At 36.3% G+C, this 27767-nt stretch overlaps 1 non-coding gene and 1 pseudogene across 1 annotated transcript; one reads left to right on the top strand and one right to left on the bottom strand.

The window, feature by feature from the left end:
• The first annotated feature begins 7953 nt into the window (after nucleotides 1–7953).
• On the top strand, nucleotides 7954–8060 carry LOC124241412 (U6 spliceosomal RNA). Its single transcript, XR_006889194.1, has one exon. It is a non-coding gene; the product is annotated as a U6 spliceosomal RNA (small nuclear RNA).
• Nucleotides 8061–20447: 12387 nt separating this feature from the next.
• LOC124240800 (tigger transposable element-derived protein 1-like) lies at nucleotides 20448–22223 on the bottom strand (annotated as a pseudogene).
• Nucleotides 22224–27767: the final 5544 nt, after the last annotated feature.

The raw sequence follows: 27767 nt of genomic DNA, 5'->3' as shown, positions 1-27767 counted from the left end.
TATCTTTCTGCCTCTTTCAAATTAGATGCTTTATCTTAATGGGATTTTTTTTTTTCTTCCTGTGTTTTCAATAGATGAACGTCTCTTTGTATTTATAACCACTGAGCATTATCAAATTCATTTGAGATTTAGGCTGCCTGATATCTCGCTAACTCTCTCCAGATAAACATGGGAAAACAGAAAAAAAATTATTTTTGTGCAGTGTTTACTGAAATATCAGTATAAAAATGAGGCAATGCCAAATTACTATCAAAACACCAAATTCTGGTCAAACATTTCACATATTTTACAACAACATTGAGAGAATTTCAAAGATTCCTAGACAATTACCATACTCGATACTTATTAGAGAATATGCCCTAAGTAATGGAAAAATCAAAGAGAATCCATCACTTTTTAAATTGTGTGTTTACAGGAAGCAAATCACTGAGCAACCACAGTAAAAATGGCAGGAAAAAGTTTCATCACAACATCGATTCTGTGCTGTACTTAGGAATGTAGAATATTCCAGGGGCCAGGTGGTAGATTTCATGCCCTCCACTTCAATGGCTTGGGGTTCACCCATTTAGATCTCAGGTGCAGACCTACACACCACTCATCAGGTCATGCTGTGGCAGCATCCCAAATAAAAAATAGAGGAAGACTGGCATGGATGTTAGCTCAGCGACCATCTTCCTCAAGCAAAAAGAGGAATATTGGCAACAGATTTTAGCTTCGCCTCAAATCTTCCACACCAAAAGAGAAAAAAAGAATGTAGAATATTCTGACTAGTACTAAGATGAATCTAACTCCATATCTTAACTTGGTGTATGAAAAAGTCATCAGCAGTCACCCTTGTGACTTGTGTGGTGTTTGTTCACTCTTGTAAAAGGAACTAGACTCAAATCTCAAAACATTCTGAAGTGGCGTCACTTAGCAGCGAATCTTTCTAAACTTTGAAAATGAGTATGAACCTTCAGCATATGCTAACTTTGGGGAAAGAAGATTCATAAAGTTACTGCCCCTTATGATGGAATACTTCCTTTCATTTTAATGTTTGATTTTATAAACACTCAAGGAGTGTCCTCAACCTAATGGTGGAACAAGTGTGAATAAATCAAATTTATGTAATGTGATTTAATGTTCTTCAAGCTTAACTTCTTTCAGCCTTTTTGCTTTTCCTGTCTGAAGAGCCTAAACTAAGTCTCGCATCAAATGCTAGATCCTTCTCCTCCAAAACTTTGATAATTGTATATACCTTGAAAGAAGTGCCATTTTCAGTAATTTTTTTTAAATTGAATATTGAGGACAAAGCTCTACATATTAGTCAAGAAAACATAAAATCATTTTTTACAAGATAAAGAAATACTGAGTGTTCTAGTTGCTTTTTCATTTTGCCCATAGGTCTTTGAGGGGATCCCCAACATTTTGTTGAATTTTCTGGTTGAGGCACTTCATTTTGAGGTGGAAGCAGTAAACACAGAATTTGAGGCCATAGGTTTCAAGAATGGAATTCCATATCACCTGCTCTCTGTGTGGTCTTGGCTATGCTACTTAAATTCTAATATTTAAAATGGGGTGAATAATACCTCATCACAGGTGTCATAGTTGGTTTGGCCTGCTGTGACACAAATGCCACAGACTAGATGGTTTAAACAACAAACATTTATTTCTTACAGTGCTAGAGACTAGAAGTCTGAGATCGGAGTGCCAACATGATTGGTTCTTGAGGAGGGCCCTCTTCCTGCCTTACAGGCAGCTGCCTTCTTGCTGTGACTTCATATGGCAGAGAGACAGATCATCTCTCTTGTATCTATTCTCATAGGGACACTAATCCCATTCCTGAGGACTCCACCCTCAGGACCCAATTATCTCCCAGAGGCTCCACTTCCAAATACCAACATGTGAATTTGGGGGGAACACAAACATTAAGACCATAGCAACAGAGTTCTTATTATTATTGGCTTTATATGTGATTTATGTGTCTGATTTGTGAGAAATCATTTATTTACAAACAAATATTAAATGAACATTTCAATATAAGCAAGAACATCTGAAATACAAAAGTAGGTATTGTTGGCCACTATTTGAATAGTTACTTATTCTTTCATGTAACATTAATTTATATGCATGCCTAGTAGCTCTCATTAAGTGTTTCTTATTCACGTAACATTAACTGGGAGAGAATATATATTTTAGGTGTTGAAGACACAACAGTGAACAAAACGGAAAAGTCCCCCTTTTATAGAGTTTATATCCTTGGGATGAGAACCAAAAAAGTCAAGGAAATAAATTAATGTCTAATGTCAGTGGTAAAAAAGAAGAATAAGGAATATTTTTGCCATATTTCACTATGTTTTATTAGATTTTGCCAGATAGCAACCAGCCTTAAAATTTCCCCAAAATAAAGGTGAGTTCCTGTCTTATGTTACTGTTGTCTGTGGGTCTCTGTGGGTCAGTGTCTGCTCTGGGCTTGTGTCTTCTTCATTCTGGGATCCAGGATTCACAGAACACGTGGACTGTGTAGCCAGTTTTGGAGACTTTGACTTTTATTTCAAGAGAGATAGGAAGATATTGGAAGATTTTGAGCAGAGAAGTCTTATGATTCATTGTATATTCTGAAGGAATTATTAGTAAGGGTGGCAACAGGAAGAACAGCTGAAGGCTAACAGTATAGTGTAGATGAAAATAAAGTAGTGTGCACTAGGATGGTAGCCTTGAAATGGGGAGAGACAATTGGTCTGATTTTGGAGATACTGAAGGCAGAGCTGAAAGATATGCTGCCATTGTATGTGGGTATGAGACAAAAATGCATTCAAGATGGCTCCTGAGTATCTTTCACTTGAGCAATTGAAAATATGATGTCTTTTATTGAAATAGCTTTTAATATTACTTATATAAAATTGTGATATATCCTTTTACTTTTTCCTGGGCTGTGAACCAAACCTTAGAACTTCTTACAAAACAAGGACTAAAACTACTCAAACTAATGGAGAGTTTACTCTAAGGCTACATGCGCATAGAAATTTAGGACAAGATCCAGTAAAGTCAGCAAAAGTGATAATCCTTTAATCAATTATTTCCACTAGAAAGCAATCACCAATGCCACTCAGATAATCCCCACATACACCTTGTGGTACTGCAGTTGAATGCCTCCAAGGTGGATTGATTTAATGGCTCACTCAAATCTTTCCATCTATTAGTTTCCTATGGCTGCTAAAACAAATTACCACAAACCTAGTGGCTAAAACAACATAAAATTATTATTTTACAGTTCTGGAGGCCAGAAGTTTGAAATCAGTTTCACTGGATGAAATGAAGATATCTTCAGGACCGCTTTCCCTTCTGAGACTCTAGAGGAAAATTTGTTTCCTTGCTGTTTCCAGATTCTAGAGACGCATTCTTTGCATTCCTTGGCTCATTGCTCCTTTCTCCATCTTCAAAGCCAGTAGTGTAACATCTTCAAATCTCTCTGTGCTTCCATCACATTCCATTCTCCTCTCCTGCTTATAAGGACCCTTGTGACTACCTTTAGGCTCCACTCAGATAATCAAGGATCATCTCCCTATCTCAATATCCTACTTTAATCACATCTGAAGTTTCTTTTGTCATTTAAGATAACATTCCAAGGTTTCCGGGATTATGTTAATAGCTTTTGAAGCCATGATTCACCCTACCACACAATCTTTCTACTCTGCCTTCCTCAGCTAGGTGGCTCCTCAGCTAGGTGGCTTTATCCTCAGCTGCCATCCGTTGTGGCTACATGATGGCTGCATATTCTAGGAAGCACCTGCAGACACTAATGTTCAGTGGAAACAAAAAAGGCTCTATGTACGTGTCTCTATTTATCATCAAGGAAACCTTTCCCAGAAGCCTCCCAAGAAGGCTTTCTTCATAACTCGAGAGGAATCCCACTACATGCTCATTTCTAAATAAATCACTAAGTAGGGGCAATTAATGCAGAGTCCCTGAACAATTACATTTGTTAGAAGAATAGAAGGTCAGACTATTAGATGCTGTCAATATTAGGGAAACAACCAACATTTTTCTTACATTTCTCTAGCATTAACTTAGCATTTCTATACCATGAGAGTTTATTTCATATGCAAAAGTGTCTGTAGGATTTTGTGCATGTGTATATGATTTCCTTTGTTAAGATTTATGTTTCATTTAGTTATAACACTAGCTAACAGTGAATCCTCCCAGTAACACTGACCCTTCATGTCCTTGACCCTTATTCATTACACTCCAGCATCTGTAGAATGCTACCTTTTGTTTTTTGCTTCTAAACTTAATGCATGTCAGGTTATAAATGCATTTTAAATACATTTTTAAATAACACATCTCCCTATGGTTTCAATGTTTAAAACCAAAGATAAGAATAGAATGTTAGAAAGATTAATCAACTCTAAGAGTCAATAATATAATTCCTTATTTTCTTCAGCCGTTTATATATTATAATGTATATTAGTGGAATCCATCATTTTTAAACATATGGAAGAAAGCGAAAAAGAAGCTTTCCAAAATTAAGCTGCACTGTGATGCCGCTACAGCTTTCTCATGCAGTACTGTAATCCCAAAAGCAAATGTCTGACATTCTCTTTCTTAAGTTGGAACCTGATTTATAGGTTTATGCCTGCATCAATGCCTCCTTTAGATCATTGCAGTTTGAAAAAGAGTAAACCAGCCAGCTTAAGATTGTCTTGTTAACAGTTCTGGAAAAATAATAACCAGCTTGTCATACAAAGGAAAGAAGATACAAGAGGTACAGAAAGAAGAAAGATCTTGACTTCTATTGAATAAATTAACAGTATCTTAGATGTTTTATGATACGAAATTTGCTGCCAGCAGCAACTAGCAATCAATGTTTACCGTTGCCCTTCTCACACACCTTTGCAGACATTCCTAGATTTGATATGAATATTGCAAGTTCAGTAATGTAACATGGTCATCCTATCATAAGGAAAAAAGATTTGACCAATAGCTCTTGTTTTGCAATTTTAATAAGTGACAAGGCTGTAAGATAAGTTCAAATTGACTAGAATGCCTGCTTTTAAATTTCACTGAAACAAATAAATATGTGAATATTTAACTATAACTGAATTACCCGACCCCTCCTCAACACCCACATAAGTCATAAGAGGTCCCTCTTTCTCTAAACACTCCTCAACGTTTCACCGGCACCTCTCTTCCCGCCGTTTGCATTCTACTCTTCATTACAATTTGTCTCGTGAATATTTTACTTCCATTATTGTATTTTCAATGTTTATGTATATGGAGAGGGTGTCCTGCATACAACAGGTACTTTAAAATACATATTGAATAAATGTTTGCTTCCCAATCACATTGCAGGATTTCCTGTTCAGTCCTGTTTTTACGATGTCTAATTAACTCTTGTGATGAATAAAGACACTTTCTACATTAAAAGTCATTTCTTTTTTTTCTTTTTGTTCTATTTTTTTTCTAATTGAAGGCCAAGTGAGGTATTAGCATTAACGGAAACAAACAAAAACACCAGTCCTACCGGGTTACTTTCGCTTATCCTTCAGGTTTCAAAAGACAAGTAAATTTCTCATTATTGTCACTGTAGATGCTTTGGGGAAATTATTTGTACCATCTCTGATGTTAGACAGTCATATAAATGTGAGCATGGTTCTTGTCTCTGTTCTCAGCTTCTCATCTCCCACACCTAAACTGGAGCCTGCTTTGTGGTTCGCATTCAATAGATGTGTACTGAATAGAAACATAAGTTTTAAAAATATAAAAGTTAATTTATTTTTTTAAAGAGGGATATGTCACATAGACCCGATTAATAAATAAATTAAATAAATAATATATAAATAAATAAGGTCGTTAATACCTACCCCAAACTTTATGTGAACCCACCTCATTTCTGGAGGTTTTATACATTATAGCATGGACTCTGTTAAAAGATAAACTGAGGCATATTAAAATTTGTAAGAGTTTATTTGAGCAAAAATCTATTTGAATTGGGCAGCGCCAAAGCAGCCAAATGATTAGGACAACTCCTGGACAGAAGCTCGGGGAGAGACTTCTATAGAGGACAGGCAGGAACCAAGTGAGGAAATTATTGACTGGCTAGAGCTTAAAGCCTAGCTGGCTATGTGATTCGTTGTCCTTAGGTTTCCATTTCGTAACCTTGAGGTATTTACAGGCTTAGATTTTGGTTTACTTACGTGGGGTACCAGGCCATTAGAGTCACCTCAGCTAATGGCCTCTTTGTTTAATAATATAGCAACTCTTAAATTAGTCCCATTCTGGCAACCTTTTCTTCAAATTTGAATCTAGCTTTCAGTTTTCCAGAGACAGCAAAAATGAAACAAAAAAGATAACGAAAATGTCCATCTTGATTCCGATTGAGTAAGTGAGTGATGTTTTGGTTACTCCCCGTCATATATTCCTGTCGGTGCCTTACTGATGCCTTATCACATGGTCAGTTTCTCTGAGCACAGACGAAAGTGCTATTGGACACTCCCTATTGTATATTTTCCTACAACCCAATTTTAGCATCTCTGAAATAAACCCCCAAGATGAAAACAAAAATGTTTTTAATTTCCCACTTCTAATCTGAGCTGCTGCCATGTCTATATTTTAGAAATTGTAAAGTAAATGAGGCAGTGATGAAGCTTTCATGCCAGAGACGCTTTTAAATATCAAAGCATGTCATTACTGCCGAGTTTCAGTTTTCTCCTAATTCCTTAATTAGATAGGATAAGACCTGCATCTCTTCAGCAAATTCTCCTGCTATCCTTTCCTGGCCTCCAGAGAATCTCGTATTTGTATGCATCATATTTTATTTGTAATGGACTTTTACAAATTGTAGACTTTGTTCTTTCATGCTATCCTTGAACTAGAGGTGACTTCTAGATTTCCATGTTCCTGAAAACAAAAGCTAAATTGAGTTGCTTCTTTGTTTCAATCAGCATGTTAGCAGATAGATTGATTCAAACAGATAAACTGTTTTAAATTCTATGGAGAAAATAGAAGGAATTACCTTATTTGATAATGGGCAATATGAATATAATATAATAATGCATTTCAAATAAACAATACAATATAAATAAACATATTTGAGAATGGGAATTTGGGAAATTGTTTTTAATACTAATAACCCAGCAGCTAATTGAGGCATTAGATACAACAAACAGAAAATTTTTCTTCTAAAATAGTTTTAACCGGATCATACAAACAGATTTTGTTTCTTTTTTTTTCAAGTGGCCATGAAAGTTTCACGTTGCTTTTTTTTTTTTTTTGAGGAAGATTAGCCCTAAGCTAACATCTGCTGCCAATCCTCCTCTTTTTTGCTGAGGAAGACTGGCTCTGAGCTAACATTAGTGCCCATCTTCCTCTACTTTATACTTGGGACGCCTACCACCACATGGCTTGACAAGCGGTACGTAGTTCCACACCTGGGATCTGAATAGGCGAACCCCAGCTGCTGAAGGAGAACATGCGAACTTAACTGCTATGCCACCAGGCTGGCCACTTTACGGGAATGTTTTTTAAAAAATTTTCTATTCTTAAGATGATGAAGGCAAAATCAACCACCATTTCCCCTGACAAAATGTTTTTTTAAATGGAGGTCAATTTTGTGTTTCCAAATCTTCCAACAGATATTTATAATCAATTTGTTTAAAATATTGTAGAGTAAATTCTTGAATTCTTAATTGATTCATAATTGTTTTCCAACCTTACAATTTATAGGATTGCCCTCATCAATGTTGAATTTGAGGCTTCATAGTTTCTTTCATTCGAACTTCTCATGTTCATTGGAACTTCTCAAAACGGATATCATGTGACATAGGTATTGGAGGAATAATAATTAAGAGTCAGGAGCAGCCTGCCTCTTAGGACAGAAAACTTCCTCAATTTGGCAAAATGCCTTGTTGGTCTTTTTGGCTGGGAAATAGCCTTTGGGCTATTGTAGAGTGATCTAGAAGTGACAAGGAGATAGTGCTCACTTCAGCAGCACATATGCTAAAATAGGAATGCTATAGAGAAGATTAGAATGGCCCCTGCACAAGAATGACTTGCAAATTCGTGAAGCATTCCATATTTAAAAAAAAAAAAAAAAGTGACAAGGAGATAAAGCTTTCCTGCTTAGTAATGCTCTTAAATTGGGACAGTTGCTAGTAAATTCATTAAAGAATAAAACAAAGGTGACCAAAGGTAGGAGAGAGAGGGTGCAGTGATATGGCAAGAACTGGAGCCCCAACAGGATAACCACCCGAGGCCTGATCAGCGGAAGAGTGAACAGACTCCACTGGGCTTCCTGCTTCTGCCTGTGTTATTACATTTCTCCTGGCTCCTGCCTCATGCCTAGACACCCTCCTGAGCGGAGTGTGAAGCCTGAGTTTAGGACACATGCCGTAGCAGTGGTGGCACTAGTATGTGGATTGTGTATGTGTGTGTGCGCTGCTTAGATTCTCTGGGGACACAGGATCGTTTAACCAGAAACAGTCTTCGAAGGTCTGGATGCAGGAGAAATATGACACGTTAAGAGAGAACTCATTTCTGCTAGCGTCTTCTTGAGTGGTCAAGTTGGTTCTGGTATTCAGTTTGGCCCCACTCACCAAGCCTTGCTACAGGACCTAGGGCTGCCATCTGTCTAGACTTTGGGACTTCTTTATCTAAAGGTGTCCCGACACACACATGCTATGTACTAATCATGATCCTGCCTTGTCAGACCTAAAGGAGGCATTTTAGGGACCTGGACCACAGAATACCTGCTGTGCAGTTAACAATTAATGAGCTCCTTGACTACACCACTAGGCTGGTGGCCCAGAGTAAAACATCCTGGCATAAGTAATATTCCCTGATTTTTCTCCTCAGTCTCTGACTCTTTCTGATAACTCGCTAGCTAGATATTGATATAGATAGCTTGATATGTATATATGTACAAGTGTGTATAGCCAGCCCTGGTGGCCTAGTGGCTAATATTTGGCGCTCTCACCATTGCATCCCCTGATTCATTTCCGGGTCAGGGAATCATACCACCCGTCTTGTCAGTTGTCACATTGTGGCAGCTGTGTGCTGCTGTGATGCTGAAAGCTATGCCACCGGTATTTTAAATACCAGCAGGGTTACTTATGATGGAAAGTTCTCAGCAGAGCTTCCAGACTAAGACAGACTAGGAAGAAGGACATAGCCACCCACTCCAAAAACATTGTCCATGAAAACCCTGTGAATAGCAGTGGAGCATTGTCTGATATAGCATGATATAGCACCAGAAGGTGAGAGGATGGCTCACACACATCCATAATATATGCATGCATGTATTATATGTATATATAATGGTATATACATGGTGCAAAATAAAATAGCACAGAAGTAGCACTAGCTTCCACAATTCTCCATCAAGAATCCCACTTTCCAGAAGCAAATGTTGATTTTTATTTCTTTTGTGAATTACCTAAATACCTTTAAGTAACAAGCGTAATAAGAGTATTCCTCTGTTTCTCAATTTATCAATTTTAGACGATATCTTTTGACTCTCACCTATGAAAAATAATTGCTGTGCAATTCTATCATCCTACTAAGCTTCCTCACTCCTCTCAAAATCTGATGTATACTTTTTCTAATTTATCTCTTGGTTAATTTTGTATAATTACGTGACTCATTTGAACTTTGATTTCTTGGACCACCAATTTGTGCAGCATATTGAGAACCTCCACTGTATGAAATGAGAATGTTATTGTCCTTATTTTTCAACACCTCTCTTTCTTTGCTACCCTATTTCCTGAAAGATCTAACTTTGCTTTCATATTTTCAAGTTTGTTAAACTTTTATTCTCTTTTTCTTCTATGTTTGAGTCATCAGTATTTTGTGTTTAGGTTGATTCTAAAATTAAAACAAATACTCCTGATTATATGAATGCTGTTAGTTGCAGTAGTGTGTAGGATTATGTGTCCTTTTCTGGAGGTTCAAGGCTAAGAACCTTTTGCATCAAGGATTTTAAAAAACAATATTGTCATTATTTTTGTCTCTCTATGTTTTAATACTTGCTTAGAGATTTCTTTATCATATACACACAAAAGTCCAAAATTGAGAGGCATAATTTTATGTTCATATGGATTAAAAATACTTAAATATACATATATATATTTCAGACACACACACATATACACACAGAAATGCCACGTGTCAGGTTCTTTCTAAGTATATAGAAACACATTTAATTAACTGATTTAATCCTCGCCATAATCCTATTGAGAGTGGTACTTATTATTATGCCTGTTTTAGCGATGAGGATATTGAAACCCAAAAATGGTATGTGGCATGTCCAATTGTTACATAACTGGTGGGTTAGCGATGGCACTGAGATTCAAACCCAGGAGTTTTGCTCTAGTGCTGTGGTTTTTGTTAACCATCATATAATGTTTTCATAGGAAGAATTAAATTTAGATGCATGTTAAGATATTATTTATGGGCCTTTCAACAGAAAGAATGAAATTCAAGTGAGATTTTATAACATCTTGACATACTGAACCCCAACAAACTACTTTTTTATGCTCATAATACAAGGGAGAATAAATGAAAATGTAGTCATTTTTTAGATATTTTCTTTCTGCACTTTTAATTTCTTTATTCTTTTATGTGAAAACAAATAGTACTTTTTGCTTATCTGAGTTTTAAAATATTACATTCTTGTAGCATTCATGTAGAATTGATAAAAACAGGTATATTTTGGGACTCATTTATCTACATTTTAATTTGAGAGCCTGTTTCAGAAGATACTTAGAGTCAATAACTGACAAGAATCTTTATTACAGTTATTAGCCAAATTAAGAGTAAGTTCTTAGTTCCAGTAAGTAGCTAAAATTAAACATTAATAACTTTCATAAAATGTTCAAAATGACAATTAAAATTAAACATTAATGCCATTTGCAATACTGTCCAAAATGGCGCTCTTATATAGAAAACTCATATTCAGATTACATTATAGATGCTGTGTGAATGTTGTTTGCAAAATCAAAAGATGAACCTCAATGCCCCAAATCCTTGTTAAATGCCCCTCTCTTGAGTGTAAGCTGGGCCTGTTACTGCTTCAATGCATAGAAAATGGCAAAGTGAAGTTATTGTTCAGATGTAATTAAAGTCCCTAATTGGTTGGCTATAAGTTAACCAAATGGGAGATTTTCTTTTTGATGGACCTGACTTGAACAGGTGGGATCTTTAAAAGGGGTCAAGAGGTGAGAGACTGAATGCACAGACTTTTTCTTTCCTGGTGGCCCTCGAGAAGCGACATTCCATGAGTTGTACAGGAAATGATTTCTGCCAACAACCAATGAGACTAGAAGAAGACCTTGAGCCTCAGATGAGACTGCAACTTCAGCCAACACTTGGCTGCAGCTTTTTGAGACCCTGAGCAGAGAACCCAACTAAACTGTGCCTGTATTTCTGACACATAGGAACTGTGAGGTAATAAATGAGTATTATTTTAATCCTCTAAGTTTGTGGTAATTTCGCCTACAGTAGTAAAAAACTAATATAGTGAACTACCTCTTAGGGAAAAAAGTAGAATATTTATCATAAAACTCATTTCCAAGTTTGATAACATTTCATCACATGCACATAGACACGCAAATATGTGCACACGTGCATGCACTACTAGGATGTCTAACTCCTCAGAGTTTGTAGAAAAAAAATCAGCCTCAATAATTATATGTAAATACTTCTAATTGTCACAGAATGGCAGCGTTACACAAAGAGCTGAGACGACACCTGGTCTAACCTCTGTTTTTCATTTAAGAAATAAAGAGCTGCAAAAAGGTGCAATGCTTGCCCAGGGCCACACAAGCTGCAGGTGAGTTGCTGGGATAAGAGCCCAGCCTGAGCCCCTAATACTAGACCCAGTTTCCTCCTGGTACCAGTTACCAGAGGCAAATGGCAGAATCTAGTCAGTCTGCACCTACCGGTACAGAATGACAGATGACTCATCTTTATGATCTGCAGAAATAAGATTCTGTGATCTTGCAATGAAGAGGATTGAAAGGATTTTACTTCACAATATACCTAAACCTAAAGATGTTAGGTCAATCAGCTGGATGTTTGTATCCAATATGCCAGTTCTCAATGATTAACTGTACATTTTGATACCAAAGAGACAGTTTAAATCTTACCTATGTCGATCGAGACCTGATCTCTGTTTTGTGAATAGATTACAGTGCTTGAACGAGTCGGGATGATTATAACATAGTGAAACTAATTCACAGAAGTGCAGAGCACCAATAGATACATGAAAAGATGCTCAGACTTACGAATACCTGAACAACTGCAAATAATGATAACGAGAGACTATTTTTACTTTTCATTATTTAACACATATTTATTGAGTCCTTATGCTTTAGGCACTTTGTATTATTTCTGAAAATAAATAGGAAAGACATCGTTCTTGCCTTCATGGATTCCATATTCTCGTGTTAGAGATAGACATTGAACACACACAAATAAACCTAAAATTGAATCCATATTAAGTGCTATGGTGAAAAGGACCGGGGGACTATGAACACATATATCTCGACAACTGACCCAATCTTGAGGAAGGCAGAGGAGACTTTCCTGGGTAAGTGACTTTTAAAGGTGAAATGGAAATTGACTGATTGATTGATCATGTGCTTGAAGGGGTTATGTGATATCCAGACAGATGGAAAGAACAGAATAGACTTTGGGTGAGGAAATTGAATGAGGGATGCTCTCAGATGCACCTGTATCAAAGAATTCTTAGCTTGGGAAACAGATTGGGATTCTTGCTATATCTGTGTTTAACTTCCCTTACACCTGAAGTACTTATGAGTTTCCTTTAAAGTGGTGGTTCACAACCTGACTCCAATAAGAATTTTCATGCAACTTTAAAGAAACATTGGTGTTTAAGCTGTACTCCCAAAGATTCTGATTTGATTTTTGGGTGTCAGTAGTTTTTAAAGGCACTCAGTTGATTCTAATATGCAGTCTGGGTTGAGATCTACAGCCTTTAGACATTTGTTAGCTAAAATTAGGGTAATTTATCTGCTATAGAATCAAATATCATTTAAATTTGGAATTTCTTAGATCAGCTATTTAGAATATAATAGAATAATAAATAAGTGCCCTGGGAAATCATCTAATTCAACTTCTACATTTTATAGATGACAGTAAAGTCTCATTTTGTCTAAGTGACTTATCTAGGGTAAAAAGGTAGCCTTGTTGCCTTTCAGTTAAACCTATTTTAAGCATAATCCACTTATGAAATTCTGTACTGAACAATTAAAATTCATTCTCAAAAAATATGTCAGTGTCCACTATGAGTGAGACGGTGCTAAGTCAATTAAGTTAATGACTGATCCTGTAAGATAATTGTTAACATTTCCATTTTAGAGCTTCAAACATGTTAAGTAAATTCCCTAAATCATGGAGCCAATAGGTGGTGGAGTCAGGATTCAAACCCAATTCTACCAGTTTTGAAAGCCATGATCTTTCTATGACGGCTTCCATGGGTTTATCTAGGATTGCCTCATCTGCCTAAAATTACCTATTGTTTAAATTAGCTGATTCCTTCAGCCTTTCCTCAAAGGACTATTTTTCCAAATTTTTGATTATTTTAATTGCTTGGAACTCCAATATCTTTGTAGTTGTGTGATCATAAAAGACTCGCTCAGGAGTTTCAAAGGATTAAATATTCTAAAGTAGTTTATATTATATGATAAACGCAATGGAATGCTGATCCTAGTTCTAGAAAATTTCAGGATGTTCACTTAGAAAAAATCTTGTGAGTCATTTTTAAATTGTAATCCTGACCTTTAGTAAGTGTTAAACAGGTTTGCTCAAAAGTTAATGAGGATGAGTTTTCATATGATAGTCGTTTTAATTCTGAGTGTTACGAAGGATTCAACAATTTCAGTTTAAAATAGCAGAACTTGCTGCATATGTATGGTCGATGACTAGCTCAGGCTAAATTTTGCATATCTATAGAGTCTAAAATTCAGTTGGGATTCCAGCCAATTTTTTATTTAAGTATCATAAGTAAAAGAAAATACATAGGCTAAAATAAAGCATGGTTTGAAACTCCATTCTCTTCTCAGCCACTTTTTCTTTGTGAGTGGCTTCACAAGAACAGGTCTAACTGCTGGACATTAGGTGAGATTTAGAAATTGTGACAAAACAAAGCTTGCATAGAGTGTTAATTACCTCTTACTTCATCTATTAATTGCATGAAATATAATTGAGAACCTATTTGTTTACTATCACTTCAAGATGTAGTAAATGAATCCAACTGAAAAAAGAATATTGATATCAGCATTGTGCTTAGGGTTAATTTAGCATATAAACTAACCACTATTTCCCACTAAAATGTATATTTCAATGTCTGCGTAATTTTTACTATTATTATACATGACTTGGTTTTACTAATTTTCAGATGTTTCAGACACTTTTTGTTCTTTATTCATTCATCATAATATTCATTTATAGATTCATTATACAGTAGTTCACATTTAATCTGGTGCTTTTTAAAAACACACATATACGTCTACATGCAAATACATATATGTATGTATATGTACAAATTCATATATAAATATATATCCATATCCCCATTCAGAGTTGCTTTTCCAGTTTATCAGTCGTGAATTAGGGTAAGGCCAAGGGCCATCCCAGGAACCATGGGAATCACCCTAGGCATGTGAATCAAATAAGGAAACACTTAATAAAATGTTTAGTATAGAATATGGGAAAATGAGTATATAATATGAGAAAATATTGTCTCTTAAAGGTGAATTTATCAGAATCACCTGGCTTATAACTTATTGTATTAAAAAGTTCCACAGATAATTTTTATTCCCTCTGTCTAGGTAGACAGTACTGTTCTTGAAGATATGAGAACTTCAGGAAGTTTACAATTTGCTTGGGGAAATGAAAGTACCATAGATAAAGCAAAAACTACAAGATGAGTGTGCTATACGTTATATATAGTGTTTGTTTCTTTATGGTCACTTTTTCCCAAATGTGATTCCTGAATCAGCAGCATCAGCAGCATCTGGAACTTGTTAGAAATGCATATTTTGGGCCCCAACCCAGACCTACTGAATCAGAAATTCTGGGGGTTGACCCCAGAAACAGGATCTCCAGGTGATTCTGATCCCCACTAAAGTTTGGGAACTATAGAACTTAACTTCTTGATTTCTATTGTTTTAATTATTCTGAACTTGGTGGAGACTTGCTATATGTTTTTAGGTATCTTAGAATATGTACGCATTTTCTCCTACTTCATTCCCTTCTTACCCTCCCAACTATGTTTCTGAGAATCAGGTAAAGTCAGTCACTAGTGGATTTAACTACATTTACTCTTCATTATTAAAATCTTTAAATTTCCATTGAGGATAATGGTAAAGAAAAAAACAATCTAAGCTTTTCAAGCAGGGCTTTCTCATTCATTTAACTCCCTCAGTTATGTCTGTGTAAACATTCATCATAATCAACATATAAGTAACAATAAAGATTATATTAAATATATAATATAGCTTTCATTCTCGCAGTATCATAAGACATTGAGATCCAAGGTTTTAAAAGCTGAATATTTAAAATGAAACATATGGTCAGCAGGAGGATTGTGAATGGAATGGAATTCTCACTGGCCTTCACATGATAATTTTTACAGGTGAGAGTAAGAGGCCGTTCCTAGAAAATGGCATAGGAAGAAGCTATGAAAGCATCAAATCAAGAATACTCATGGTAGCTACTCACACTTCTTGACTATGACTTTTGAGATTACTTACACTTTTCTGAAAGTTTACCATTTGTGAGAATCCTTCTTCAGAGCAAAGGCTTTTTCCTTCAGTTTCATACTCTGTACCTAACAGTTAGTGCAGTGTCTGGCACATAGTAGCTACCTAGTAAATAGTTTAGAATGCGTGATGAAGACTAACTAGTCACTTGGAACTACCTTGAGCAGGCCACTGATGTCCAGCTGCCAGCAAAAGAGTTTAGATAACATTCTACAGGTTTTGTCAGTGAAACCAACAAAGTGGTATTATGAGAGGGCAGATATAGCAGGAAGGAAAGTCAGAGCAGAGAAAGAAGAGAGAGGGACACCAGAAGTTATGCAGGAGACTTGCAATTAACAAAGTTATGGGCTAGGAATGGTCCGGGGGCAAAAAGCTGTCATTCATTTCTGTTTCCATTCTTTTTTGTGTGTTTTAAAGATTGGCGCCTGAGCTAACAACTGTTGCCAATCTTTTTTTTTTTTTTTTTTGCTTTATCTCCCCAAATCCTCCCTGGTACCTAGTTGTATATCTTAGTTGCAGGTCATTCTAGTTGTGGCATGTGGGACACCACCTCAACGTGGCCTGATCAGCAGTGCCATGTCTGCGCCCAGGATCCGAACCAGCGAAACCCTGGGCCGCTGCAGCGGAGCCTGAGAACTTAACCACTCAGCCACTGGAGTGGCCCCCTTTTTTTCTATTTTTTATTTTGTTTTTGTTTTTGTTTTCATTCTTAAATCACCAAAATATTATGTCAATTCTTTAAAATCACATTTATTTTCTTGAAGCCAGGGCCTGTTTTTTCCTTCATTTTCTAAATTAAAAAAATTTAGTTAAGCTTTCGTATATGTGGATGATCATATGCCCTAAATGTAAGCTTGTTATGGGTCCTTACTACCGACCAGAGCTGAGGAACAAATTTGGGAATGATGAGAATAATGATTGGTTATGAGAAGTAAGGATTGAAGCAGAGAATTGCAGTAAAAACTTTTTCCATCCATAAAAATAAGTTTACATATATCTCAAACCTAAAGATTGGCATAAAAATAGTCTTAAAATCAGTAGGCTTTAAACTTTTTAAAGCAGCAAAACACATAAACACGCACACACACAAACACACACACACTCAAACACACACCACAAGCAATTGTTTCTTTTCTACAGCAGGATCTTAATTGAAATCTTATTACTGTGTACAAATCAGATGAAGGCAGAAGCTGTCTGACTGTAGAGGAGATGTGTTAGAGCAACCCTAAGCCTCTTATTCTGTTGACCTCAAGCTTCCCTCAGGGCCCCTTGAGATACTCCATTTATACACAGGGCTCCCAGGAAGCAGAGAAAGCCTGCATTTTCATATTAAAGATGTACATACATATTCTATCTACTTTACACCAATGAAACAAAAATCTAACGTGAAATATGAAAAGTGAATTATAATTATTTTCTCACGCTACTTTTCTAACAACTTGCGTGATATTTGCATCTAGGGGCTACAAAGAGATCAAAGTGCCCCTTTAAAGGACGTCTAAGGCACTTTGCCTGAGGACCAGTTGCTAGAATCTCCTTGGAGAGAGATGTAGATTTCATTTAACTCCACTACGTAGGTGATTCTTTGAAAATGGAGCTAGGATACACAGAGTACAGAAATATAAACAAAGAGGGTATTCTAGATTAATCATGAAGATTTCCCTACTGTAGGGGTGGAAGCTATAGCACAGTGCGAGGAAAGAATATGAACCCGGAATGATGCAATACTGCTCCACAATAGTTTTAGTTCCTTTAGAAATGTCCCCCCTTCCAATCCCCCACCTTCGTATCCACCATGTAACACAGGGCTTTGTCTAATGGAGACATTCAACAAATGATTTGGAGTTTAATTAAACATCATATAGTAATTTCTTATACATTACAAATTTATAGCTCTTTTTTTATTAAAATGATTGTTGTAAATATACTAATATTTAAAATTTTAATTTATGGTTTATAGAAAAGTCTCCCTATATGTAAAATTATTCCTCCCATAATTTTCAAAAATGTCTCACTTTAACAATGCATAGATTCTTAAAATTTTGGAGAATCAAAGTTTGATAAATCAAATTAATTTAAATATCCCTTTTGGAAAAGTGAGGAAAGCTTCTTGACTGGGTGTAGTTGGGTGGGGACCATATGGTAGAATACACATTATCCTACAAGTCCTGTCCCTCCAGGATGCTATCTTAAATACTTTTCTTATATGATGCCCATCCCTGCATTTTATTGCAGTTGAAAGAAAAAACTTCTAATAAAGCCATTAAAATGATGTTTTTATATTTGTTGTACAAAAGTGGCCTTTTTGCTGTGACTATGTTATTGTGAAACTAGCTTAAATAAATCTTCTTGTCAAAGTTTTTTCTTAAAGTTTTTTTTTGATGAATTCTGTATAAGAAATATAGGGTCTATTAATTGGGTTGTTCGTTTTTTTGTTGAGTTGTATGGCTCTTTTACATATTTTGAATATTATCGCATTATCAGATATATGATTTGTCAAAATGGGCTTTATTTTGTTGAGGTACTTTCCTTCCATACCCATTTAATTAAGAGTTTTTATCATAAATGGATGCTGTATCTGTCAAATGCTATCTTTGCAGCTATTGAGATGATCACTAATTATTAGGGAAATGCAAATCAAAACTAAATGAGATGGGGCTGGCCCTGTGGCTGAGTGGTTAAGTTTTGCGCTCTGCTTTGGCAGCCCAGGGTTTCACCAGTTCGACTCCTGGGCACAGACATAGCACCGCTCATCAGGCCATACTGAGGTGGCATCCCACATAACACAACCAGAGGCTTACAACCAGAATATGCAACTATGTACTGGGGCGGCTTTGGGAAGGAGAAGAAGAAAAGAAGAAGATTGGCAACAGATGTTAGCTCAGGTGCCAATCTTTAAAAAGAAAAAAACTAAATGAGATGTCTCACACCAATCAGAATGGTTATTATTGAAAAGACAAAAAAATAACAAGTGTTGGAGAGGATGTGTCGAAAAGGGAACACTCATACACTGCTGGTGGAAATGTAAATTAGTGTTGCCATTATGGAAACAGTATGAAAGTTCCTCAAAAAATTTAAAATAGAACTACCATATGATCCAGTTATCCCACTTCTGAGTACTTATCCAAAGAACATGAAAACACTAATGTAAAAAAATATTTGCACCCCTGTGTTCATTGCAGCATTATTCACAATGGTCAAAACCAGGAAACAACCTAAGTACCCATCAATGGGTGAATGGATAAAGAAGATGTGGTATATATACAGCACGAAATACTAGTCAGCTGTAAAAAAGGTGAAACCTTGCTGTTTGCAGCAACATGGATAGACCTTAAGGGTATTATGCTAAGTGAAATAAGCCATACAGGGAAAGTCAAATACAATACGATTTCACTCATAAGTGGAAGATAAAAACAACAACAACAAACAAAGATATAGATATAGCAATTAGAATGGTGGTTACCAGAGGGGAAGGGGGAAAGGAGGAGGGCAAAAGGAGAAATAGGGCACATGTGTATGGTGATGGCTGGTAATTAGCCTTTGGGTGGTGAACATGATGTATTCTACACAGAAACCAAAATGTAATGATGTAAACCTGAAATGTATATAATTTTATAAACCAAGGTCACCTTAATTTAAATTAAAAAAGGAAAAGAAATATAGGGTTTTTGAGACAAAGTTTCTGGAAATCTCTCTTATAAAATTGAGCCACAAAAGATTGCAAGGACAACTGACCTGAAATTCAGTTGTTTATATAAGTGAGAACAATCTGCAAATTAACTTAGTCAACTTCATACTTGAGTGTGCTTGCTGTTATGGATGCTCATTAGACAGGATGCACCCCCACCTAAAGTTTGGTTCAAGTGTCAAGACTGATGATGCCACACACACACACCAAGAGGATATGAAGAGATTTATTACTTACATAAGGAGGCTTTTGAGGTAGACAGGGCAGGTTTCCATGGTTGGTCCAGAAATGGCTTGAGAGAGCAAATAAAGGCGGTCAGCTTGGGTTTTCATTGTGGTTAGGCAGTGGGGCCAGGGTGAGGGTTACTGCTTGTATGCCCTGACTTGTGTGATTTGAAACACTCATTGGTGTGAAAGGAGGAAGGACTCAAGTCTTTTCTTTTCTGTTTGCCCAGATTGGGGAAGAGAGAGTGGGGATGCATAAAGCTGTCAGCTGTAAAACATGAAAAAATGAATTCAGCCTCCTTACTATACTTTCATTGCTCCTTATTAAAATGAGTAGTGGAAATTTGTTTCTACTTAAGTTCTTGGCATTGAAACTCTTAGAAACTGGTTCTGATTCTTCATTCTGGAAAGAGAAAGAAAAACTCAGAAAAAGTAAGTGGAGATCTATAGGTAATTATATCAGAAGCAAATTATGAGTAGAGAGGTGACATTAAGCAAACTCAGATAACAGGACCTGTACAAGAACCAGGAGACTTTAATGCCCCAGTATGATCATAATACAGGCACACCTCGAAGATATTGTGGAGTCAGTTCCAGACCACCACCATAAGGCAAATATCACAATAAAGTGAGTCACAGAAATTTTTGGGTTTCCTAGTACATATAAAAGTTATGTTTACACTATACTGTAGTCTATTAAGTGTGCAATAGCATTATGTCTAAAAAAACAATGTATATACTTTAATTAAAAAATACATTTTGCTAAAAATGCTAACCATCATCTAAGCCTTCAGCAAGTAATCTGTTTGCTGGTGGAGGGTCTTGCTTCAGTGTAAATAGCTGCTGGCTACTCAGGTGGTGGTTACTGAAGGCTAGAGTGGCTGTAACAGTTTCTTAAAATAAGACAACAGCGAAGTTTGCCATATCGATTGACTCTTTCTTTCATTAATGATTCCTCTGTAGCATTCAGTGCTGTTTGATAGCATTTTACTCACAGTAGAACTTCTTTAAAAATTGGAATCAGTCCTCTGAAACCCTGCCACTGCATTATCAACTAAGTGTATGTAACACTTTAAATCTTTTGTTGTCCTTTCAACAATCTTCACAGCATCTTCACCAGGAGTAGAGTCTATCTCAAGAAACAACTTTCTTTGCACATCCATAAGAAGCAACTGTTCATCCATTAAAGTTTTATCATGACTTGCAGCAATTCAGTCACATCTTCAGGCTCCACTTCTAATTCTAGTTCTCTTGCTGTTTCCACCACATCTGCAGTTACTTCCTCCACTGAAGTCTTGAACCCCTCAAAGTCATCCATGAGGCTTAGAATCAACTTCTTCCAAGCCTCTGTTAATGTTGATATTTTGACCTCTTCCCATGAATTGCAAATGTTCTTAATGGCCTCTAGAATGATGAATCTTTTGCAGAAGATTTTCAATTGATTTTACCCAGATCCATCAGAGGAATCACAGTTTGTAGCAGCTATAGCCTTAAAAAATATATTTCTTAAATAATAAGACTTGAAAGTAGAAAGTACTCCTTGATCCATGGGCTGCAGAGTGGATGTTGTGTTAGCAGGCATAAAAACAGCACTGATTTGGTTGTACAGCTTCACCAAAGCTCTTGGGTGACCAGGTACATTGCCCATGAGCAGTAATATTTTGAAAAGAATTTTTTTTTTCTGAGCAGTAGCTGTCAACAGCGGGCTGAAAATATTCAGTAAACCACGCTATAAACAGATGTACTGTCGTCCAGGCTTCATTGTTCCATTTGCAGAGCACAGGCAGAGTAGATTTAGCATAATTCTTAAGGGCCATAGGATTTTTGGCATGGTGAATGAGCACGGGCTTCAGCTTAAAGTCACCAGCTGCATTAGCCTCTGACAAGAGACTCAGCCTGTTCTTTGAAGCTTTCAAGCCAGATATTGACTTCTGCTCTCTAGCTATGAAAGTCCTAGATGGCATTTTCCTCCAAAATAAGGCTGTTCCAACTACACTGGAAATCTGTTGTTTAGTGTAGCACCTTCATTAATGATCTTAGCTAGATCTTCTGGATAACTTACTGCAGCTTCCACACAAGCATTTGCTGCTTCACCTTGAGCTTTTATATTATGGAGACAGCTTCTTTCCTTAAACCTCATGAACCAACCTCTGCTAGCTTCCAACTTTTTTTCTGCAGCTTCATCACCTCTCTCAGCCTTCATAGAATTAAAGAGAGTTAGGGCCCTACTCTGGATTAGAGTTTGGCTTAAGAAAATGTTGTGGCTGGTTTGATCTTCTATCCAGACCACTAAAACTTTCTCCATATCAGCAATGAGTCTGTTTCACTTTCTTATCATTTGTGTGTTCACTGGAGTAACACTTTCAATTTCCTTCAAGAACTTTTCCTTTGCATTCACAATGTGGGTAGCTGTTTGGCATAAGAAGCCTAGCTTTTGGCCTATCTCGCTTTTTAAATGCCTTCCTCACTAAGCTTAATCATTTCTAGCTTTTGATTTAAATTGAGAGTCGTGCAATTCTTCCTTTCACTTGAACACTCAGAGGCCATTGTAGAGTTATTAGCTAGCCTAATTTCAATATTGTTGTTTCTCAAGAAATAGAGAAGCTCAAAGAGAGGGAGAGAGACAGGAGAATGGCCAGTTGATGGAACAGTCAGAACACACACATTTATTGATTAAGTTTGCTGTCTTTTATAGGCACAGTTCATGATACCCCAATAACATGAAAGATCAATGATCACAGATCACCATAACAAATGTAATAATAATGAAAAGTATTGAAATATTGCAAGAATTACTAAAATGTGATACAAAGACACAAAGTGAGCAGATGCTGTTGGAAAAATGGTGCCGATAGACTTGCTCAATGCAGTGTTGGAACAAACCTTCAATTTGTAAAAAATGCAGTATCTACAAAGCACAATAAAATGAGATATGGCCTCATTAGCTAGCATGTATTGAACATTCTATTTCATACACTCAGCTAATCAGTTTATATGATTATTTGATTCAAACTTGCAACATCCCTGTATCTTAGGCTCTATGATTATTCCCATTCTATAGTTAAGGAAACGTGTGCTTAAGGAAGTAAAGAGATTTCCTTAAAGCACATAGCTAGTGATACAGATTGTCCAGGTTGACCTCAGATGAGTGCTACTAATCATTATAGTTTTCTGCCTTCTGATTTCTTAATTCCAATGGAAGATTACTTTAGAAAAATATGTAAGAAATATGGATTCCTGATAAAGTCAACAGACAGTATGTAAATCTTTGCTAATTTTTTTTAAATATGCATTTTGATGCTGAAGGTTGTAATCAAGTTAATTTGCTATAAAGAACTACTTAGCAGAATAAACTGTGGAGAATGCATTACTCTAAATCTTTGAGACTTAAGCTGAGATCCAACTTTGAAATAAGAAAAATTTCCATATTTTATATTGTTCAATGTGTTTATAATTTAGGGTTTTGCTGCTGTTGCTTTTTAAGATTTAAATAATCTACTTCAAGAGGTCAGGTTTATAAAATCTGAGTGACATTTCATGAGACATTAAACTCTGGGTCAGTTACAGAGGAATGGGAACACAGTGAAACTGAGGCCTTTGAATGGCACCTGGTTGATGGGTATCCCTGTGCTATTTCCTTTCCTTTTCTCTCCTTCTTCTGTGCCCATCCTTGGATGTGCCACACTGAAAGAATCAAGGGCAATATAATTTGGTTACTCTTTATTATACCACATCCAACTGGTATATTCCTCTATGACATTTAGAATCTGATTAGACTGAACTTTTGTGTAGTTTGCACTCAGAGAAGAGCGGGGACAGTCATGGTGACCTGACCAGCAACTATAACTTATGTTGTCCCTATCCCCAGCTCTTAAGGAATTAAGCCTACTATTTCCAAGCATAGGAATACTTTTCTTTCTAGGCATATGCCAGATAAAATATATGTGCTTTTTAATCAATTCAGCAGGTATATGATATACAAGAGTGAATTTTATAGGCTTAAAATTCATACCTTCATCTGCTATGACTTTTTATATTAGATTATAGAAGTACCTAGAGGCTAATGCAATGAATATGTCTAGAGATTTGTTGCTCAAATGAATTTTTTACAATAATTTTAATGACTGTGTCTTGATTTACCAAGATACTATGCATACTGAGAACTGATCATTTCTCAAATGGCTGGAATTAGTTACCATTTTCACCTACGTTCTCTTTTAATGAGAAAATTAGCTACTCTTTTCTTGCCTTGTCCTTGGGGGTAAGTGGGAGGGGCATCAAAGGAAAGAAGGAAAGTACAACATTGTGCATTTGTGTCATGTAGCTGTTAATGAGCTAAACCCATGACATTTCCCAAGGAAAATTAAATATGCAAATGAAAGCAATGGCTGAATTAAGGCCTTTCCACGTGTTTAGGTTGAGATCCTCTGTAGAAATTATTTTTCAAAATTGCTGTTTTATAATATTCATTTTACACAGTTGTTATTCATCCAGATGGCACTGCTACAGATAATTATTCAGAATTTTAGGCATCCCCATCAAGCCTGTGCCAAACATTGGTATAGGGTCAAGAGGGTCCAACTGAAAGGGACAAGGTAACTAGAAATTTGTCAAATGTTGGTAAACATACTCAGCTCTACAGCCTGAGAGACAAAGTGAGCCACTTATTCAAAAGTACCTCAAATTACAGTGGGCCCTCAAATTCCCTGTGCCATATTGATTTTGAGGTTCTCTTCTCTCATTATAATGTCCATCAGAGATTTTCTCCACTTGGGCTATCTCAAACATATTCCTAAGTTATGTTGTACTTCTGGCATTAGCATTTCCTGGCTCCAAGTTATACCTCTCTGATTCATTAAAAGGACACTTTCAACGCTCCTACCAATCATCTCCTGCAGTTCTGGGACAGGTGACCTGGACCCAGGTGCTGGCAGATGCTACCACCTCTATGTGACCTTGAAGGAGAAGGAGGCAATGCTGCTCTCCTTTTCGGCATTCCATCCCAATAATGGAATAGTATCTTTCCTTCATTCACTCTCCCCTAAATGATATTAAGCATAACATCATTTATTAGCAACACTAGAAAATAATACCATTCATGGAGTACTTAATGTGTACAGGCAATATGATTTAATCTTCAAATAAACCTATAAGTTAAGTACATTAATTCTCTTTTTTTAACCAAGGATAAAAATACGTTTCAAGGAAGTTAAATAATTTGCCTAAAAATTTGTTGCTTGAAAATAGTATATCTCAGATGCAGGGCCACTTCTAGTCCATATGGTATCTTTGTATAAATAAGAAAAAAATAAAAAGAGTTCCCTTTACTCAAGATACTTCCATCTTTCAAAAACTTAGCAGAATATGAATATATTTTTTAAAAGAGAAAGACACTTCACTGCCACCTGCAGGAAAGTTTTGTTGTAATCTGTCTATCTACAATGGCTACACCATAATTGGTGCCTCCTTATATATGGTACCCTTGTGAAGTCAAGAGTCTACACAAACATACACGGCAGCCCTTTTAGGGTGTGAAACCAAGTGCTCTGAGTTTAAAGCCCTTCTGCTTAACTGTGTCATAAACTCAGAAATATCTAAGCAAGACCCAGTCACATGGTATATGTAAGTTACATGGGTAAAACTAACGCTTTTTGCTTCCATCCCTGGTCACTACAGCACAGATTTGCCTGCGAGTCCACCGTGAGTGAATGTTTCCATTGTTGCTATTTAGCTCCTGAACGTCCTGAGGAGAAAAGGAATTTTAGGAGATGACAAAGTAAACAGAATTATGGCAAAATGTAAATCTGACTTCTCAGTCATTTTAAAACCTTTAAATGGAATGCTTTTTCTTTTTCTCAAAACAGCACAGAATAGATGAAAATCAAAAGAAAATCGAATTGCATTGTTTCTTTAGCTACTAGACACTTGTAACTATGAACCACAGCATTTCAAGACAGAAAGTTCCTGAAAAGGGAGTGAATTTAGGCCCAATAGTCAGTCACGTTGGCATCTGTTTTAAATTGTTGGTGCTTCTGCCAGAACCACACTTGCTAGGCAATTTGAATATCAATTTAGATCATACGAGCTCAAACTAAATTCTCTTTTTTTAATTTGAAGAATGTGTGTGGACTGATGGTCACAGGAAACCGTTTGGAGAATGTTGTTTCTAAGACACTATATTCAGCCACAAGCTCTTATTGTCATAGCACCTCTGATTGGACTACAACCACCAATAATTCAGTTACATGCTAACTGCGACCCTTGTCCTCAGTGGGGGTTCCTAGCACGTCAGTCTATTTTTACTTCCCCCAGCCCCATATGCAAACATTATAAACAGTTCAAAATTCACTTCTGTCTGAAATGATCGAATCTTAATGTGATTTACAAACCATCCATTTTTATTCCATGCTGTTCCCTGTGACAGGAGCATATCAGAGTTGGATAGAACTTTAGAGGTCAACTAGTAGCCAGAACTTTCATTTTACAGTTGAAAGAACGGAAACCCACAGGTATTAAATACATTTCTCAGGGCTGAGTTCTTTTAGGGGACACAATAAAGAAGTAGAACGTTTATCTCATGATTTAAAGCATAAGGATTGTTTGTTACATTACATAGCTATTGTTACAGAGTCATCTAGAAACTTTTTTTTAGTTTTCAGAAAGAGGCAGGATATATGTCTAAAGAAATAGTGATAGCTCCAATAATCCTCTATTACCTTAATGAAATATCTCAACATAAAGTAGCCATCATTTGTGCTACCAACGAATTTAATCTTGATCACGCAAGCTCAGCCCCACGTGAGGAATCAGCAGCTTTCTGTGGCAGTTCAGTATGTCATTGTTGTCCTAGTGGCTCTCTGGATAGAGGAGCCATCTGCATTTCAATCAGCTCACTAAAGCAACTTTGCAATGGACCAGCAATTGTGGATTGCAAACAACCTTGGTAAAATTCTGATTTACACCTAGGAACCACACTGAAATATTTTTGACAAAATAAAAGCATTTCTACTGCATCAGAATTTTTGATTTGAACTTCAGTCCGGTTAAACATTAATTGATACTCACCCACTCTTTTTCCTTCTTTTAACTTTTATCTACTTCTAATATACCATATCTAATGTAGCCTGCCACTTTAAAAGTTCCAGTTCCTACTATTATATTAAAATAATTTTCTTACAGGATTGTAAAAAACAAACTGTCAACAATATTCATTCATTTAATAAATATTTATTTAAAATCTAATAAGTGCCCCATTGTGGGGCTACATGAAATCAGGGAATCTATAAACTGATGAATCAAAGATCGACACTGGTGCTAGAACTATGTTTGGTCTCAAAAAGGCGCTTCCAAGCTCTCCTATGGGTCCTAATTCCGCAGTGATAATTCCCCTGTGGAATTGCGTATGGTTACTTTGTGGGTACATCATCTGAAAAAGGTAAGTTCTTCTCTGAATATCAGAATTGTAAATTAAAGGGAAACATCTGCACACAAATTGTGCCAATCATCAGAGCATTTCTGAGAAAAGACAATTTTTCCTATGGGCTTGCTCATCAAATCTTACTGAGTATGTTTGACAGTGACATCAGGCATTTTTCATTTCTACTGAATTGAAACAGAATACTGATAGATAACATTTCCATTGCTCACTGCACAGAAGAAAGACATTTATTACAAGTTAAGATAGGAAGACTTCAAAGAATTCACACATGACGTGTGATATTCTCTGAGTTTCTTAACCATGTGTTAAAATTTTAAATGGCCAAATATTTCTGTTTATAGAAGAATGTCAGGATGAATAACGGCTTAATTTATTGACTTTTTGAACAGAGTCTCAAACGAAAATAGGATGTAAACCACTACTTATGTGAGTTCAAACGCTGATGGGATTTATAAAACAGAAAGCAAAAGTTGTCATTCGAAAATATGTCTCATAAACCTCACAAGAACAAAATGTAGTGTTGTCTCTTGAAAACAATACAGTTGTTTTTGTCACAGCTGTTAAGAAAATAGAAATTACACAAAGACAATAGGAGACAAAAACAATGTGTTTACCAGTGCATTCTTCTGTTCTCAAAAAACAAAGCAGTCCAC

Source organism: Equus quagga, chromosome 6, assembly GCF_021613505.1.
Source record: "Equus quagga isolate Etosha38 chromosome 6, UCLA_HA_Equagga_1.0, whole genome shotgun sequence".
Taxonomy (NCBI): Eukaryota; Metazoa; Chordata; class Mammalia; order Perissodactyla; family Equidae; genus Equus; species Equus quagga.
The sequence above is the reverse complement of the archived record's forward strand: the minus strand, read 5'-3'. Positions and strand labels throughout refer to the sequence as shown.